Raw genomic sequence first — 20,730 nt, forward strand, 5'->3', positions numbered from 1 at the left:
ACCATTTCTTTTATAAGAAACTAGACTCAATAAAATTTAATTCTATATTTTTTATCCTCTAATTTTATTTCCGTGATTTGTGGTAATTTTTCAAAGTTAACCTACTGTTGCTGTCCAAAACTGTTTTAGTACAAGATGTTGATTACTAAGTTTATAACTGTCTTATTCCCTTCCTCTATAATATTTCCCATCACTTTCACTTATTTCCCTTTACTAACATAACAAGAATATAGAACCTTATATAATGAAACTCTACATTAACATTAATTTCCTACTTTGCCAATAATATCAAACTCAAAAATATATTGAAATCTTGATGTTCTTACCTTGTACTATTGATTTCAATCTTTAACTTGATTTTCTCTCTTCTCCAGCTTCTATTTCTTGAATCTAACTTGATATTCTAGCTCCCCATAGTCTTCTTGTTGTCTTTCTCTCTTGATGGCTATGGAAATTCTTTTGATTTCGAGGTGAAAATGGTAATTTTTTTGTAGAAGGACCAAATTGTAAAGAAAGCAAAACTTTCTTTCTTTCTCTTTTCTTCTCACGTTGGATGCATGAGAAGATGATGATTTCTTTTCATCTTTCCTACTTTTTATATTAATCATTTAATAATAAAATAATACTAAAAATCTTAATAAAATATTAATTAAATAACATTTAATTAATTAATTAATTAAAAATATCACCAACATCATCATTACCTTCTAGAGTTCTCTCTCTCTAATTGACCATTTTGCCCTTCATAATATTTTAAAATTCTATCATTGAATCATCTCTTAATTTGGTAAAATTGCAATTTATTCCCTCAAAATTCTTCACCTTTTCAATTTGGTCCTAATTCATCAATTTTCCTTAATTTCTAGATTATTCCACCCTTATAATATTTGCACTATTGGTCTTTCAACTTTTTCATATTTACACTTTACCCCCTCAAATTTTGAGTATTTACTCTTGGTCAACAAAACTTTTCTCACTTTTGCGATTTAATCCTTTCTTGAATTAATATGTCATAATATACTTCCCAATGTTGCCATAACTCAAAATTTCCCTTTTTGTCACTTTATTTCCTTATTTTACTATATCAAGGATACCTACTTTCTTACTGTAGTAATTTTCGGGGTATTACATTTCTCTCCCCCTTAAAATAAATTTCATCCTCAAAATTTCCTTGTTTTGTTTTGATCATGAACTTCATCATTTCTATATTCTTTCAATTATTCTTTTCTGTCCATTCCTATCAGTATTATTTCTAGTTCTTATATCATTTTGTACTTCCTTTTCAATAATATTCTTCTTTTTAGCAGAGGCCCAGTTGACTAAACAGAACACTTAGGATATACGGAACTAATACCGAGGTACATTATTATGCACTATTAAACAAAGAGTACTAAAGTGTTATACAGAGAGCATAAATGTTTTAATAATCAGATAGCACTAGCATGCTATTAATCAGAGAGCACTACCGTGCTAATAATCAGATAGCGCGCTTAGGTTCCCTTAATGACATGCCACTAATATCCTAGTAGTTCTAATCTCATCTACTTGGGCAAATTATATCATGCATGCATATCACATTTACACTTTTTGCACAATGCTTTTACATACTTTACAATTTAATCCTTGTACTAATAATCCGTATATTTATATCTTCTCTACCTTTAATACATGTAATATATTTCAAAATTTACTATTCATCCGTGATTCACTAATAATCCTTATCATGTATTTCACATAGAACTTTTTATATTTTGTAATTTAGTCATTAGCACAATATTTCTTGTAGCAATATGTTTTTCTTTTAATAATACATATGACGTAACATTCATCACCGATATGTTTTATAGAACATTTATTCAAACCTTATGAGTTCTAAATTAATATTTCATTCAATTTATTAATTAAAACAATTCATTTCACATAACTTGGTCATTTTTGAAATTTTTATAAAATTACCGTAAAAATTTTACTTTTATTCAATTTAGTCTCGTAACCTAAAACATGTAAATTAGCTATTTTTTTAAATAAACTCATATTAGCTGAATATTCACATAAAATTTTCCTCCTCCATTCCATTCCACATCCTTGATATATAACACACTCAATTATAATTATCCAAAATTTCACTATTTGCTCATATGTAAATTCAAAGCTGTCTGTCTGAGTCAGAGTCACTAAATTATTTATATATTGAGCTACGAAACTCCAAATTAATATCCGTTAATTTTCTCCAAAACTAGACTCACATATCTTATGACCATAAAATTTTCAGAATTTTCTAGTTAGCCAAATAGTACAGTTTATTCATTAAAATCTCCCCTGATTCATTATTCAACAGTTCTGCCCACTCTACACTAAAAATTAATTCTCTCATTGTACAGAATTCGTATAATGTTCTCATTTGTTTCTTTTAAAAATATACGCATTCAGGATTCTAAACATATAAATTTTATCCCATAATTATTTTTGTACAATTTTTGATGATTTTCCAAATTCAGAACAGGGGAACCCGAATTCATTCTGACCTTGTCTCACAAAATTAATTATGTCTCATGATTTACAATTCCATTACTTACACCGTTTCTTTTATAAGAAACTAGAATCAATAAATTTTAATTTCATATTTTTTCATCCTCTAATTTGATTTCTGCGATTTATGGTGATATTTCAAAGTTAATCTACTGCTGCTGTCCAAAACTGTTTTAGTACAAGATGTTGATTACTAAGTTTATAACTCCCTTATTCCCTTCCTCTATAATATTTCCCATCACTTTCACTTATTTCCTTTACTTACATAACAAGAATATATAACCTTATATAATGAAACTCTACATTAACATTAATTTCCTACTTTGCCAATAATATAACACTCAAAAAGATATTGAAATCTTGATGTTCTTATCTTGTGCTATTGATTTCAATCTTTAACTTGATTTTCTCTCTTCTCCAGCTTCTATTTCTTGAATCTAACTTGATATTCTAGCTCCCCATAGTCTCCATGTTGTCTTTCTCTCTTGATGGCTATGGAAATTCTTTTGATTTCTAGGTGAAAATGGTAAATTTTTTGTGGAAGGACCAAATTGTAAAGAAAGCAAAACTTTATTTCTTTCTCTCTTCTTCTCACGTTGGATGCATGGGAAGATGATGATTTCTTTTCATCTTTCCTCATTTTTATATTAATCATTTAATAATAAAATAATACTAAAAATCTTAATAAAATATTAATTAAATAACATTTAATTAATTAATTAATTAATTAAAAATATCACCAACATCATCATTACTTTCTAGAGTTCTCTCTCTCTAATTGACTATTTTTCCCTTCATAATCTTTTAAAATTCTATCATTGAGCCATTACTTAATTTGATAAAATTTCAATTTAGCCCCTCAAAATTCTTCACCTTTTTAATTTGGTCCTCACTCATCCATTTTCCTTAATTTCTAGATTATTCCACCCTTAAAATATTTGTACTATTGGTCCTTCAAATTTTTCATATTTACACTTTACCCCCTCAAATTTTGAGTATTTACTCTTGGTCAACAAAACTTTTCTCACTTTTGCGATTTAATCCTTTCTCGAATTAATATGTCATAATATACTTCCCAATGTTGCCATAACTCAAAATTTCCCTTTTTGTCACTTTATTTCCTTATTTTACTATATCAAGGATACCTACTTTCTTACTGTAGTAATTTTCGAGGTATTACAGAATGGATTGAAATAGAGGATTTAAGAAGGCCTGATTGATATTTATGAATAATGTGAATCCACTGGAGTTGATCTCGTTTACAATCAGACCTCTTGAAGAAAACAAATAACTAAAACTATGAAAACCTAAAGGAAGCAAGAAAAAAAAACATAAAACTTAAAGAGAGAATCTAAGCTATGAGGTGTGTTCATAATATGTGCCAAATGAGCATATCCATAGCCTTCAGGTAGTTTTCGTCCTTAACCCTAGATGAGGTAATGTTCCCAAGCTTTAGGTTTGATTGTGCTTTGTGTTTCATTCTCATCATAGATTCGATGTTACAACACACCAGGACCTGTGTCGCAACATAGTAGCCAATCTACTCCTCTATAGCTATCTTCAGAGGTATGTCGCAACACCCTCATCCTGTGTCATTACATTAAAGGCAGTTTCTCACTTTTTGACGAAGTGGGTGTAGCTGTCATTTCTTTCTGTCGCTCTTTCTAGTTTTTTTATTTGTTTGGCCCACATGTCAATGTATTGTTAGAACAAGGTATCCCCAATAATGTTTGGGGACGGTTACAATGACTGCTTAGTGGATGTCATAGGTACACCCATTTTTTTGCATAAAGCCATCAATAGATGGGGAAAGAATACTCCCACCTTCTGGCTACTAATGCATTGTCCCATGTTCTAGTGGATCTATTTGCCAACACAAACCTGCTTTTTTCTACAAAATAGCATAGAGTGAAACTGCTTCAAAAGTATTAATGTTAGAAACATTTAAAGCAGGTACAATTCATATGCAAATGAATTGAATTCACATCTTAGCTTCAAGAAACATAATGGCTTGATGAAAAGATACTAGGATATTTGTACCTACTCGATACTTCCATTTACCCCTTCCTTTAGTTACAAAGTTTATAATATTATTCATAACTATGTCTCTAAAATATTCTAAGTTGGTTTCATCAATGAAATTATTCTCATAGTATGGAACATGATAAAATTCACAAATTATTCTAGGGGTTACTTGCACCTCTTTCCCTCGCACAAGTACTGTATGCAACCTTCAGTATTTCTAGACTCGTGGTCCCATAGAAATGCATAGAACAATTGGACAAAGGGGACCATGAAAATATCCCTAGGTGTAACACTCGAACTCGTCTTCGTCATCGGATTAGGGTTACGGTGCAATACCGTACAATAAAAACATTTAAACTTATATCATTTAAAAAACCTTAACCACATCATAAACAATTCATATACATGCATATTGTCCCTAAATCGGGCCTTGAGGCCCTAAAAATAACTTAGAAGCAATTCGGGACCATTTTGAAACAATTCAAAAAATTTGGGAAAAAGAAGCAAAATTTGTAAAACAGGGGTCACACGGCCGTGTACCTCACACGGCTGAGACACACGCCCGTGTCTCAGGCTGTGTAACCTTCAAACTAAGGACACACTGCCGTGTCCCAGCCCATGTCCTTACCCGTGAACTCTCTGAGTAGCGTTACACGTCCATGTGCCAAACCGTGTAACTCTCTGAGTTGCCTCACACGCCAGTGTGCTAGGCAATGTGTTAGGCCATGTAACTCATTGACTTCCACCCAAAAGAAATCATCAGATGACACACGGCCGTTTGCCTCACACGGCTAAGTGACACACCCGTGTGAACTCAAATTTTACCTAAAATCAAGCCATATCCAATACCAATTCATGCATGACTTTTCAAACCATTTAATCACACTTTAAGGGAACTTAAACATCACCAAAACATAAACCAAAATGCCATTTCAAGATTGAAATTCAACTAACCAATATGTCATTCAAAGGCACCTCAAACACATAAAAACAACAGCTACCTAAACATGTCAATAGTACCACAATTTAAGCATCATGTCCTAGTTCAATAATTACCCAAAACATGCAACAAATTTGACCATTATCATACCATTCCAAACATACCATAAAGAACTATACAAACATGTATAGCAAGATAACCAAAATGACACAATTTTACAAAGCACCAAATGGAACCAAACCAACCTAACTTTCAAAACTTATACATGCCAAAACATCACAAAACATTCATTAAAATGCCATTACAATTCATCCTATACATATCATTATAAACCTTGGCCAAAATGGACAAAATCTATTGAATTGACTTCTGGATAGTGTGATAGATCTCTGATGACCTTCCAACCAAATCGAGCTTCCGATAATCTATAATACAAAGGAAAGAAACTATGTAAACAATGAATGCTTAGTAAGCTTGTATAAACCAAACTTAACTTACCATGTCATTTGCATAATATAAAGCATAAGCATAAAATCAACCTTAACTATAAGCTTGATATAAGCCTAAACAACGTCATCAAATTCACAAGTTAGTACACTTACTCATATATATATATATATGAAATCATCCATAGGATATATGGATCATCATGTATAAACATAACATTTTGCACCTTCAATGTTCCATAATGTCATGATTCTTTGCATTTACATACTTACCGTTTCCTTTTTCTTTTTCTTGCCTGTTGAACCATCTAGAATTTCATCAGATATTTGAGAAAGCTCACACAAAGTGTGCCTTTACATATAACCGTAACATTTCCTTTACATCATTCCTCACACGAGCTTTGAAGTGGGTCTGCTCACATGAGCTGTGGAGAATCTGTAACATATGCAGGACCTCAACCATCGGTAGGACATTCAAGACTAGCACACAAAATTTGAAATCCCTAATGACATGTCATTTGTATCTTAAGAATTCTTAAGGTTCAACCAGGACTCAATATCTGTCAACTCATCACAGTATTGATATGCTTATATATATATCGATCCATTTACATTAAAAACAACATAATAAAATTTAATATAAATAACATAAACATGATAACCATTCATAGAAACTTACCTCGATGACTATGGGTGTAGTAGTTAGGTTGAACTAATCCAAAGCTTTTACTTTACCTTGATCTAGGTTTGTACATGGTTTATCTTGACCTAAATAGATAATTATATTCAATTAAATACTTCAATTGACCTCAAAATTTCAATTCAATCCATAATTCACATTTATGCAAAATTACTAATTTGCCACTAATATTTTAACTTTTCAGAATTTAGTCCTTAAGCTCAAAACTTTAAATTTAACCATTTTAATCGCCCTTATAGGCTAACCAAACTCTTTAGGGACTCATACCAACTCAATTAAGCCATCATTTCATAAATTTAACATGAAGTTTTACTATTTTCACAAATTAATCCCTAAATGCAGTTTCATCCATGGATGAAAAACACATACCATGCACTATCAAGAACATAGCCGAATGAAGCATTCATCCATGGAGTGCTTCTTTAAAATCGGTTAGGGTCCAAAATAAAAGATGATACCTTTTTCTTTTCTTTTTTCTTTAAGCTTATTTACCTATTTATCATATTACCCTTTAAAAACTAACAAAATTTCAATAATACCTTGCCATGCACATCCACTAATTCATTAAATGGTTTATTTATCCTTCAAGTCCTTTAGTTTAAGGTTTCATAGCCATTAGACCCTTTTAACTAATAGAACTCAAATTTTTCATAGTTTACAATTTAGTCCTTTTCACTTAATAAACTACTTAAACATCAAAATTTTTTAACAAAGTTTTAATATAACCTTAAAATAGTCCCGAAGTAATTATCATAATAACATAATAATTTACTTATCAGATTTGTGGTCCCTAAACTACTGTTTCGATATCACTAGAAACGGGCTGTTACAACTCTCCCTCTTAAAGGAATTTTCATCCCCGAAAATCATACCAGAAAAATAGGTTCAGGTATTGTACTTTCAAAGATTCTTCTGGCTTCAAGGTAGCTTCTTCAATTCCGTGACATTGCCAGAGAACTTTAATTAAAGCTATATTTTTATTTCTCAATTCTTTAACTTCTTGAGCTAAAATCTTGATCGGTTCTTAACTGTATGACATATCTAGCTAAATCTCATCTACAGGTGCAATCACGTGTGAAGGATATGATCGATACCATCGTAACATCGATACATAAAATATGCTATGAATATTTTTTAAATCTGACAACAAAGCCAATCAATAAGCCACTGGCCCAATCCTCTCAATGATCTCACACGGCCTGATGAATCGCAGACTAAGCTTTCCTATTCGGCCAAATCAGAGAACTTTTCTCCAGTGTGATACTTTTAGAAATAGCTTTTTGTCGACTTGAAACTCTAAATCTTTTTTTTTCAAATCCGTGTAAGATTTCTAATTATCAAAAGCCGCTTTCAAACTGTCATGTATTATTGTGACATGCGCAATTTTTTTCAAATGATCTACAATAACCCACACAACATCTTTCTTCCTTGGTGATATAGGCAGTCCCAATACAAAGTCCATTGTAACTAGTTCTTATTTCCACTCTGGAATCATCACAAGTTGTAAGAAACCATAAGTTACCTGATGCTTGGCTTTAACTTGTTGACAGATCAAACATTTTGATTCAAATTTTGAAATCTCTCGTTTCATACTTGGGCACAGTACATCTGTTTCAAATCGCTGTACATTTTATTGCTACTAGGATGTATCAATAAGCTACTACTGTGAGCTTTCTGTAAAATCTTTTGAATGAGATCAGAATTTCTCAGAACACAAATTATGTTTCTGAAGTACAAACTGTCGTCTGAACAAACATGAAAATCCGAGTCAGGTGTCGACTCAATCTGTTTTCGTTTAGAGATTAAATCAGCATCACATTTCTAAGCGTCACAAATCTATTGCAAAATCATCGGTCTTGCTTTTAATTAAACTAAAATTGAATTATCATCAATCAATGTCAACCGTGTATTCAAAGCTCGTAAAGAAAACAAATATTTTCTACTCAGAGCATCAGCAACGACATTAGCCTTTCCCGGATAATAGTCGATGATCAAATCATAATCTTTCAGCAATTCAAGCCATCTTTGTTGTCTCAAGTTTAGATTTTTCTGTGACATCAAATACTTCAAGCTCTTGTGATCAATGAAGATATGATATTTTTCTCCATACAAGTGGTGTAGCCAAATCTTTAAAGCAAACACAATAGCTACAAGCTCTAAATCATGAGTCAGATAATTCTTTACGTGCGATTTCAACTATCGAGAAACATACGTTACCACTTTACCTTCTTGCATCAACACACAACCCAAACCATTTAATGAAGCATCACTATAAATTACGAATTCCTTACCATGCTTTGGCTGAACCAACACAAACACCTCGGTTAACAACGCTTTCAACTGGTCAAAACTTTGTTGACACTTTTTAGACCATTCGAACTTGACGTCTTTCTGAAATAGTTTTTTCAATAGCGTAGCAATCATTGAAAACCATTTTAAAAATCTTTGATAATATCTGACTAAACCAAGAAAACTTTTGACTTCTGAAACATTTCTTAGAGTCTTCCAGTCCACTGTAGCTAATATTTTACTCGGGTCAACTCTAATACAGTTTACTGATACCACATGTCCCAAAAATCCAACTTCTTGGAGCTACAACTCACATTTTCTAAACTTAACAAACAACTATTTTTCACGTAAAGTCTGTAAAAAAAATTCTCAAATGCTGGGCATGGTTTGTCTCATCTCATGAATAGATCAGTATGTCATCAATGAACACGAAAAAAAATCTGTCTAAGTATGGTTTGAATATTTTGTTCATCAAATCCATAAACACAGCAGTGCATTGGTCAAACCAAATGGCATAACAAGAAATTCATAGTGTCCGTACTTGGTTCTTACTGCAGTTTTCAGCACATTCGAGTCTTTAACCCACAATTGATAATATCTAGAATAGAGGTCGATCTTTGAAAACACTGTCGCACCTTTCAGCTAATCAAACACAATCGCATAGACACGTCATTTTTCTTAACGGACAAAACAAGAGCACCTTAAGGAGAAAAGTTTTGCCGCGCAAAGCCCCTATTTGTCAACTCTTGTAACTATGCTTTCAACTCTTTCAACTCTTTAGGTGCCATTCTGTACGGAGCTATCGATATTGGAGATGTTCTCGGTAATAACTCAATCACAAACTCAAACTCTCTGACCGAAGGCAACCCTGGTAATTCTTTTGGGAGTACATCAGTGAAATCACATACAATCAGAACCGATTCTAATTTCAACTCTAAAACCCTAGTATCAAATATGTAAGTTAGATACGCTTCAAAGCCCTTTCTAATGTATTTTTGAGCCATCATAGCTAAAATAACATTAGATGTACCATCCAATCTATCTGATTCAATTCGAATCCTTTCATCATTCTGACATTTCAACATAATATGTTTTCATCTACAGTTCACAACAGCATCATTCATAGTTAGCTAGTCCATACCCAGAATCACATTAAACTCATCAAAAGGTAACAACATCAGATCAGTCGGAACGTTGCAACCCTGAATCATCAAAGGACAATTTTTACAGACTTTATCAACTAATACATATTGACCTAAAGGATTCATTAATTTAACTACAAACTTAGTAAACTCGAAAAGTATTTTCTTATCTGACACTAAAATTGTGCATACATATGAATATGTTGACCCCGGGTCAATCAAAACATTAACGTTAGTATCAAAGATAGAAAATGTATCAGTGATCACATCAAGTGCTAAAGCTTCCTCTTGAGCACGAATCACATAAATTCTAGTTGGTGCCCATTCCTCAGATCTAACAGCAGAATCTTTCATTCCACCTCAACCGTTACTCGTATTACCACTATTTCTGGGTGGCCTCCCTCTCACAGTTGTATGACTCAGACGAGTGTTCTAAGCCTACTCTTTATCTAATCTTTCGGGCAACCTCCGAGAAAATTTCCCATATCACTAGGCTTCTTCTTCTTGGACAAGAGCTCCTTCATAAATTTCTTATAATTTGGAATTTACACAAAAACGTCTACTAAAGGAATATTGATCTGAAGTTGCTTCAGAGTGTTCAGGAATTTTTGGTACTGCTTATCCTGTTCATTCTCCCTAAATCTTTGTGGAAAAGGTAAAGGTAGTGATACATCTGATTGCGCCAACACCTTTGATTGCGTCGACAGTTTCGGGGGTCCGACATTAGGCATATGAGTGACAATTTATGGAACTTCATTGTCTGGTACATCGACAAGCTCTTCAGATTCAACCTTCTCACCAGGGATCCCTTCACCAGTATCTTGAGGTGTTACAATAAAGTCTGTAGTCAGCTCACCAGTTTTTTTACCACTCTTGAAAGTGATAGCCTTGCAGTGTTCTTTCCTCCTTGGACTGGGATTTTCCATGTCACTATGTACTGTGCCTGGTGGTCAAGTATTCAAAACCGAAGCAAGTTGTCCTAATTATACTTCCAACGCCCAAATAAAAGATGAATTCCCTTACACAATAGCTTCTGTGCAAGTCATATGCTCTCGCATTATAGCCTCAAGAGCTGCTAATGGGTTAGAAGGAGAAGTTTACGTGTATTGTTGTCATCGATGTTCTTGAACATGTTGATTTGGCATTGAAGAGTGTTATGGTTGAGTCTGATTCTGGAGTGGATACACCTCGCTTTGTTATGGATACCTCTGAGTGTTCTGATTGTAGTTTTGCTATTGTTGATTATAATTCCCTTGTCTTGAATTATAATTACATTCCCATATCGAAATCTCGCAGCATTTTGTCCAGCATTCTGAGTTTCCCAAAGTTGATGATTGCATGCACAATTATTATGGATGTTACTGACATAAAAGGCATTTTCTGCATGTTATGGACAATCTTAATGTTGTGGTTGTCACTGTAAATCTCACAACAAAAGGTAGGAACATCAACTTGTTGAATGACTTGTATAGGTGCAACGTCACGACTCCATTGCATATTTTTTTCTCATATTTGCAAGAGAAGAAACTTGAACACTAAGTGTAGATATTGTGTCCAATTCAATAACTCCAGAAAAATTTTTGCTTGTGCTGCTCTAGAGATAGGATATTGATAATCATTGTGAGCAATTCTCTCAAGAATTCTAATAGCATCATTATAAGTACAATCCAACAAAGGACCATTGGCTGATGCATCGATAAGATTGCTCGTGTGTGAATTCAGCCTATTATAGAAAATCTCAATTTGTGTTTGCTGTTGAATGCCATGCATGGAAGAATGTCGAAGCAAAGATTTATAACGTTTCTATGTGGTGTAAAGATTCTCATCATCGAACTGATGATAAGCTATAATATCAATTTAGAGACAAGCATTCACTGTCAGAGGGTTAAATTGCAAAACAAATTATTTTGCTATTGCATTCCAAGAAGTAATTGATCCAGCAGGTAGCCCAAGGAACCAAGTACGAGCTCTTTCTTACAAGGAATAAGGAAATAATTGCATCTTCAAAGCATCATCAAGAATGCCTTGTTGACTAAAGGAAGCACAAATCAATAAAAAAGATTTAAGATGTTCTCGTGCATCTTCATGTGGCAATCCAGCATATTGCCTATTAGAATTCAGCATTTGAAACATTACTAGCTTGAGTTCAAATTTTCCAACTTGGATTTCTGGCCTAACAACTCCTAGTTGTAAGTCATCCAACACAGATACTACAAAATCTCGTATAGTCCTATTTTGTATTTGAACGTTTTGCGACAATAGTGGGTGATTAGCATTTTGGTGCTGCATCGGGGGTATGACTTCATAGTTTCATGGTAAAGCTATATTCCATTGTTCTTGAAGTCTCCTCCGAATGATTCTTACAATTTTTGGATCAAAATCGGTAATAAACTCTGAATTGCTTCAGGTCAAACAACACCTAAAATAAAATGTGAAAATAGTGACAAAAACAAAAAAAGTTAGTAACAACTAAATATTATGAAACAAAAACAAACATCAAACAAATGCCATCCCTGAAAATGATGCCAAAACTTGATCGGTTGTTTAACGTAACAGCAATAATGTACAAGCGTACACTATCAATACAAGTATAGTAGACAAATATGAGTCTATCGGATATCGATCCCACGAGGATGGTTATCTTTTGTCTATCAATGTTAACGCAATAGATAGATAGAAACAAGATAAATTGTGAGAGTAGTTGTCGAAGCAGTAACTTCAAAACAATAAGATAAAATATGATAATGATAAACTGGGATCCCCAATGTGAACATTCAACAGAATACTAAGTGCTTACAAGGTATAAAAGGATAGGTGATTGTCGATGCATTAAGTAGCAATGAATATCTTACCAAGCTTAACTTCTATATTTAATCGATGACTTAAACATGCACATTAACCACACCTTCCAATGATGGCAATGGAACACTATTAAGAACAAGTGGATTAAATTCCTCTAATCCTTAAGCAACTTTTATTGTCATGCTTGTTATCTTGAACTGTCACTGCACTTTCTAGTGTTAGTGACTGTAATAACATTTCCATGCTAAAAACATTCAAACCCAAAGATTAAACAGTAGAAGCAAGATTGAATAAAAGCACATTTAGCCCAAAACTCATGTATACCTTTGTACAAACATGAAATAGAAAGTAATCACCAGCATTTAGAAAAGAAATATAACAGAAACAAGTAAAAAGTACTATTCCTAGAAAATCTCGACTTCATCTCTCAACTCCCTCTTGTTTCTCACTCAAGGATCCTCGTCAAGAGCTAATCTGCATCCCTTTCACGTCGGTTCACCTATAGGAGGCTTAAGCTGCCATTGCCAAAAAGCTTCAAAAGATAGGTTGAAGAAGTCCTTTTCACATGAATATTAATATTTATCCAAATAGAAAAAGTGTCTTTTCATCAGGATCATGCTGCCTTTGTATGTACAAGTTGGTTGTACCAGACTGGATAGCTCACACCTTTTTGTCCTTATCAAGACAGCTGTCAGGTGTGACGACAATTCTGGGCGCAATCTAGAAATACTCATGCAGAGAAATTAGTACCAAAACATGACAAAATTAAGGATAAATAGGTTAAAATCCATTGAGTTATAAAATGCAATTTACGAAATTGAAATTGCTAAAATATGTGCTAAAGATAACTAAATGGGAACAAATTAACCAATAAGTAAGGAGAAAACATATGTTCTTTCTAGTACTATCAATCGTCTAAAAACGTTCCCATCGATGATATCTGACCAAAGGTAACATTTCTTTACAAAAAATCATCGATGGATCAAATCCCCTCTCCTAAATGAATGTTTTCCCTTGAATTTCATTCAAATACTTTTCAAAATTCGAATTTAGAAAATTAAAGGAATTTGAACCATCGACAGCTCCATTTCCATAGTTTGCCTAACTTTCCTAGGAGGCATTGTATTTCTACCTTAAGCAAAGAATTCAATGGAGCCCTTACCTTAAGTATATAGTCAAAATTTGTTTGAATTCTTTTCTTCCCTGCGATGTTCTCGTTCCTCGTTGCGTCGAGTATAATTGAGAAATTCGTGAAAGGAGATTTGAAAAAAAAAATTAGAGGTTTAGGTTTTAAAAAGTGTTAACAGATTTGAGAGAATTTAAGGGGTTAGGGTTTAAAGAGTGTTTTAATTAGGAGTAAAAATAATTTTAGGTTATAAAATAGGGTTTTAAAGGTTTAAAAATTGCGTAAAATTAGTCTTTAAGCCGTCGGGTTGTGCAATGGGTCGGGTCAGCCCTGCAGAAATTTATAGCAATGTCATGACACAGGGTTCCATGTTGCGACACATCCGTTAGTTTGAAGATTTTCAGGGACTGTCTACTACATCATGATTTTTTGTTGTGATATCGCGACAACGACTCTGTTTCGGCCTAAAACTCCATTTTAAGCATGTTTCGATATAGGGATAAACCTACATCAAATAAAGGTTAAAATCTGAACTATGTGGTCAGTTAGATATAAAATAATTTACAAATATCATGCAACAATTCACATATTTTAAGTTATACAGCCAGATTTATCAAGCAGTATTGCCAATTCACTTGTGGACAATCTTCTTATTCTATTAGCAATCGTCCATCATCCGTCGTGCCATTCTACTCTTGCCCATTTGTCCCGTTCCTTGAACCTGTTTATTCTTTTTGTATCCATAAAAGGAAGCATTTCCCATGATTTGGGAACGTCAGAAATAGATAAATTTGTTCAATGCTCCCCTAATTTCCTCTTATTTTCCTTGTTTAGTTGATAGCCACATCTGAAGGTTTCAGTCTCACCATTAATTTTCATTGTCAACTCATTTTTCTTTAAATCAATGGTGGATCTAGTAGTGACAATGAAAGGTCTTCCAAGTAAGATTGGTATGTCACGATCTTCCTCAAAGTCAAGTACTACAAAATCTGTAGGACTGATAAAGCTTTTCACCTTGACTAACACATCTTCTAGTACCCCCTTCAGATGTACTGAAGACCTGTCAGCCAATTGCAATGTTACTTGAGTTGCTGTAAGATTCCCTTACTCGATTTTTTCAAAAATTGATAAGGGCATTAAATTAATACTAGCTCCTAAAACGCACAAGGCTCTATTAAAGTAAATACTCCTTATTTCTATGGGAATAGTAAAACTATTTGGGTCTTTTAATTATCACTGCACTTGTCTAGAAATAATTACACTACAGGAAGCACTTAAATTAACCTATTCTCTTACCTTGATTTTCTTGCGCCTTGTCATCATCTCATTAAAAAACTTGGCGTACTTAGGAACCTTCTCAATTAACTTGATCAAAAGTAGGTTAAAATTTAAGGTTTTAAACAAATTTAAAAAATTTACAAATTCATCCTCGTCCTGCTTTCGTATTTCTTGTAATCTTGATGGAAATGGGACTTTCGTGATTTTTACATCTTTAAGTGTCACTTTCCTCATCTCAGCCATTGACGCATTCTCCTCCCTTAGTTCAGGCTCGTCTTCCACTTCTAGGGAATTGTTTTGAGGTTCATTAGTATTATCCACAGTTTCCTCTAGGTAGGTATTTCTGGGCTACTCAATACCTTGTCCTGTCTGAGTGCTATAGCTTTAACATGCTCTTTACCTTCCCTTCGTGGATTATCCTTTGTATTGCTAGGGATACCTGTGCCAACTTTTCTTTTAATGTCGCCCATCATGCTCATCAATTGTCTCCTTTGATCTACAAGCTTAGTCAATGTTCTTGTTGAGTTAGTGCACTTAGATTGCATCTATTTGACAACTATTTTCATTAACTGTATCTCTCCCTCAATTCTATCTAGACTCTGACTGCAAGCAGTATCGCCACTGGGGTTGGTTCTATCCTAAGGTTTTTGCAAGTAAGGAGGTTGGTAATTAGTATTTTTTAACTTGATTTGATTGTTACGACCTCCTTAATTTCCTCCCTATCTCAAATTTTGGTGATCTCTCCAGCCGAGATTGTATGTATTTGCATAAGGGTTTCCACCCCTGTTTCTGATGTAATTTATATCCTCAATAGGATTATTGATAAAATGAATGAGTGGTTTGTCTCCTCCATGCATAGACTGTGTAGAATCAGATTCGATACTGTTGAGTCTATCTACTATTTGCTAATACTTATCATCCTCTTTAATAGCTTTGACCTTAGCGGGTTTTTAGCCATATGTTAATTGTTCAGTTGGCCATTGATAGGTGTTTAATGCCATATTTTCAATAATTTCTTACACATCCTCGTACGTCCTATTAATAAGCGCTCCTCTTGCTACTCCGTCTAATCCAGATCTTGCGTTTGCATCCAACCCATTATAAAATATCTGTAATCTCATCCACTTAAGAAATCCGTGGTGAGAGAATTTTTGAATCATCATTTTGAAGTGTTTCCACACTTCATAAAAGCTTTCTCCTTCCATTTGTCTAAAGACAACAATCTCTCTTATTAATTGGACAGTTTTACTAATCAGGAAAAAATTCTGTAAAAAAATTTTAGCAAGTTCATCCTAAGTCATGATGGATCCTGGAGCCTGCAAGTCTAACCAAAAAAAGGCATTATTTTCGATGGATCCTCTGTTATGGTGGATCATCTGTCATGGTGCCCCTAAATTGCAGATTATTTTTGATCATTTGTATCATCGCCGGTTTGAACTCAAAATTATTAGTTGTAATCGCTAGCCTCGCTATACTTTTCTGAACCATGTCTAGACTTGGTAAGGCATAGTCTCTTAGAGTTCTCTCATTTTGAGCCATATGCATGTTTGCGGGTAGTTGTGGTGCTGATGGGTCTCCTAGGGTGTTATCGTCAGTGTCGCCAAACAATAGACTGACACGTCAAATGTTACTTGCAGCAGGTGGTGGTTGTTCTTGCATTTGCTACTGCTGCTATTGCTCCTGACGACAATTCCTTCAGATTATTTTCTTAAGATTTATGGCTGCTACAATAGGTGTGCCTCTATTGCGAGTCATAAACTAAACCCAAAAAAAAGAGGTTAGTAGCAATAAACGAAATAAAATTGTATCTATAACCTATAAATTTCTTAATTATTCCTTTAAAGTATAAAAATTAAAATTAGCCTAACAACAATGCCTCCCCGGTAACAGCGCCAACAACTTTATCGCCTTCGGACGTACTAACGTCCAGAGGTGAATACTGCTATAAAATAGAGAGTTATGCGGCAGTATCCACAAGTATACGGGTCAAGTTGTAATATATATTTTACAACGAAGTAGGTGAGTACTCTGAGGATTGTACCCAAGGGAGGCGAGTACTAAATCAATCTTAACCTAAACAATTAAAGATCTAACTAATACTTTAAGTTAGTTATAGTACGAGAGTAAAATAAGAAGTATTTTTTTTGTTTATAAAATAATGAAATAAAATGTAATAAAAAGAAATTAAACTGCAAGAGATAAAGGAAAATAAAGTAAATCAAATCTGAGGATGGGTGATCAGTTCGCTTCAGTAATTCCAATCAACTGTCGTCTTGGGTTCCTCGTCAACCAACTAGTCATTACCCTAGTAGGATCTTCCTTTCTTCCACTAACATAACGAGTCAGCAAGAACTACTTATCTTCCGACCTCATAGTCCAGACTGGCTTGGAGTAAAGGTCTTCACGAATGGGTAATACCAATATTTAGTTAGTTCCCACCTTGATGACTTCTCAGGTGTATCACCCCTAACCCGTATCCGTCATTGGAATAGGGTTACAGAGCATTACCATAAAAACATAACTTAAAACATTCATTTCTAAAAATTACCATAATCATAGCATAATCCATTCATACACATGCATATCGGCCCTTATTTGAGCCCTCAGGGCCTCAGAAACATTTGAAACATTAAGGAAAAAGTTAGAAAATTCAAGCTGCAAGGGTCACACAGTCGTGTGGCCAAGCTGTGTGACTCGCACAGCTGAGACACACCACCATGTCTTAGGCTATGTAACAATCGAAATAGGGACACACGGTCGTGTCCCAGCCTGTGTCTGTCCTGTGTAACTCTCTAACTTGAGTTACACCACCAAGCCACATGCCAGTGTGCCAGGTCGTGTGCTAGGCCGTGTAACTTTCGAATTGCAACCCCAAAAACCTACAGGGGACACACAGCCATGTTGCATGGCCATGTGTCACATACAGCTGAGACACACGCTCGTGTCTTAGGCCGTGTCCTAGGCCATGTAACTTTCGAATTGCAACCCCAAAAACCTACAGGGGACACACAGTCATGTCGCATGGCCATGTGTCACACACGGCTGAGACACATGCCGTGTCTTAGGCCGTGTGGACAAGAAATAAGCCAAAAACAAGTCATTTCATTCACCCATATCAAGCATATACCTAAGTACATTTGCACACATGATCAAGGCGTGAAAACATGTTCAAAACATGCAAAAAAGTTCTATTCAAAGATCCAAAATCAATCCAACCAATATGCCAATAAGGCACCTAAATAATCAAGCATCAAACATAACTAAACATATGCATACTTAACCATTCATTAACCATCCACAACTAACCTATTTCCATACCAAAACCTACCACAATTGACACACATCAAACTTCATCATCAAAAACCAAATTGGTCATTCAAAACATACAACAACTTAGCCATATGAAAACCAACCATCAAGGCTTTTAAAGTACCACAAGTTCAAAGCAACATTTACATGCCACAACATCAACTAGAGATTAACAAAAGTTCACCTATACATGCCAGTATAACCTAGACCAAAACATCAAAATCTACTAAAATAATTGCGGGATACTGTGATAAGTCTCCGGCGAGCTTCCCAACTGAACAAGCTTCCAATATTTATATATTCTAGGAAAGAAAACTACGTAAACACATAAAGCTAGTAAGTTCGTAAAACATAAAACATAACTTACTATTTCATTAATAAACATTAAGAATAAGCATTATAAATTCCAACCATAAGCTTGACACAAGCCTAAGCACCAACAACAACACATATTAGCACATTCAACGTGAATCACATGAACTTAACATAGATAAGCCCTTATACATGAACATAATTCTTTTGAAATCATCAATTTTCTTAACATAGTATACTTGCAATGAAAATTACCATTACTTTTCATGCCCGTTGAACCATTTAGAATATCATTGGATACACGGGATAGCTTACACCAAGTGTACTAAACATATAATCATAACCATTCCTTTTCTTTACATCATTGCTCACACGAGTTGTGGGTTGGAATGTAAGCTACATGATGTTACTCACACGAGAAATGGAGTATCTACAAAAAATTCAGGACCTCAGCCATCGATAGGACATTGAAGACCAGCACCCAAAACATGGAATCCTAATAAGATGTCATTTGTATCCTACGAATTCCTACGGTTCAAACGGGACTTGATAGACATCATGGCATTGTTGGATTTTCACCATTCAATTTACATAGCATTTAGCATATAAACCTACCATTTATAATAACATTAAAGCGGTATTTAATCATACAAACTTACCTAAACGATTAAGGCGTAGAAACGGAGTCAACTAATCCGAAGCTTTAGCTGTACCCTAATCTAAATCCATACGAGGTCTATCTTAATCTAAATAAGTAAATTCAATCTATTTAATACACATACTATCCAATTTAATCCAAAATTCATACTTTTGCAAATTTACATTTTTGCCCCAAACATTTTTAACTTCTTTACAATTTAGTCCTTAAGCTTTTAAATAGAAATTTATGCAATTTCATCTCTAACCCATGCTAGCTGAATTTATTATGTTCACATATCAATTCATACAAATCATTATTTCACAATTCCACCATGCATTTTACTATTTTTACAAATAAATCCTTAATTGACATTTTCATCAAAATTACTTTACAAAATTTGTCTATTTATCAACAAGGACTCATAATATTTTATTAAAATTCAAATATCATACAAACATGTTCACGAAAAAATCCTGAACATTTAAAAATTTTGCAAATTAGTCACTGGGCTAGCTAGTTTAAGGTACAATGACTTCAAAAACATATAAATCATTAAAAATAGCATCAAAAATCATACCATGCAAGTGGAGAAGTCTAGCCAAATGGTCAACCTTCAAAAATGGTGTTTTTCTACCCATAGTTTCAGTGGAAGAAACTAACCAAGAAGATGATGCTTTGTTTTTACCTATTTTACCTTACTTATTTATTAATTTACCTTATTAACCTTTAATTAATAACTTAAAATCATCTAATTTATGTCCATAAAAGTCCACTTATATTATAAATGGTCTAATTACCATTTAAGTTTTTCCACATTAAAGTTCAATAGCAATTTGACACATTTAATTAATAGAACTCTACTTTTACACATTTTACGATTTAGTCCTTTTTGTTTAATTAAGCATGCAAACATCAAATTTTTTTAACGAAATTTTATACAACATTACTAACATATCTAAAAATTAAAATAATAAAAAAATAAATACTTGCTAATCAGATTTGTGGTCCCAAAACCACTGTTTCTATTTCACTGAAAAAGGGCTGTTACACCAGGGTTGTTAGGCCTAAGGTTTGTTTCATGTTCTCCCTTTTCCAAATCGTTGATCCGTGGAGTAACCCTACAAAACAGTTAAGAGATCATGCCTCAACTCATTAATCCCCTATAAAAGGACTAGCTTCTCATGGCTTTCAT

General features: G+C 33.8%; 1 non-coding gene across 1 annotated transcript; it reads left to right on the forward strand.

The window, feature by feature from the left end:
• Positions 1-16,408: 16,408 nt before the first annotated feature.
• Positions 16,409-16,514, forward strand: LOC128042171 (small nucleolar RNA R71). Its single transcript, XR_008197377.1, has one exon. It is a non-coding gene; the product is annotated as a small nucleolar RNA R71 (small nucleolar RNA).
• Positions 16,515-20,730: the final 4,216 nt, after the last annotated feature.

The sequence above is a fragment of the Gossypium raimondii genome, chromosome 6 (assembly GCF_025698545.1).
Source record: "Gossypium raimondii isolate GPD5lz chromosome 6, ASM2569854v1, whole genome shotgun sequence".
NCBI classification, from domain to species: domain Eukaryota; kingdom Viridiplantae; phylum Streptophyta; class Magnoliopsida; order Malvales; family Malvaceae; genus Gossypium; species Gossypium raimondii.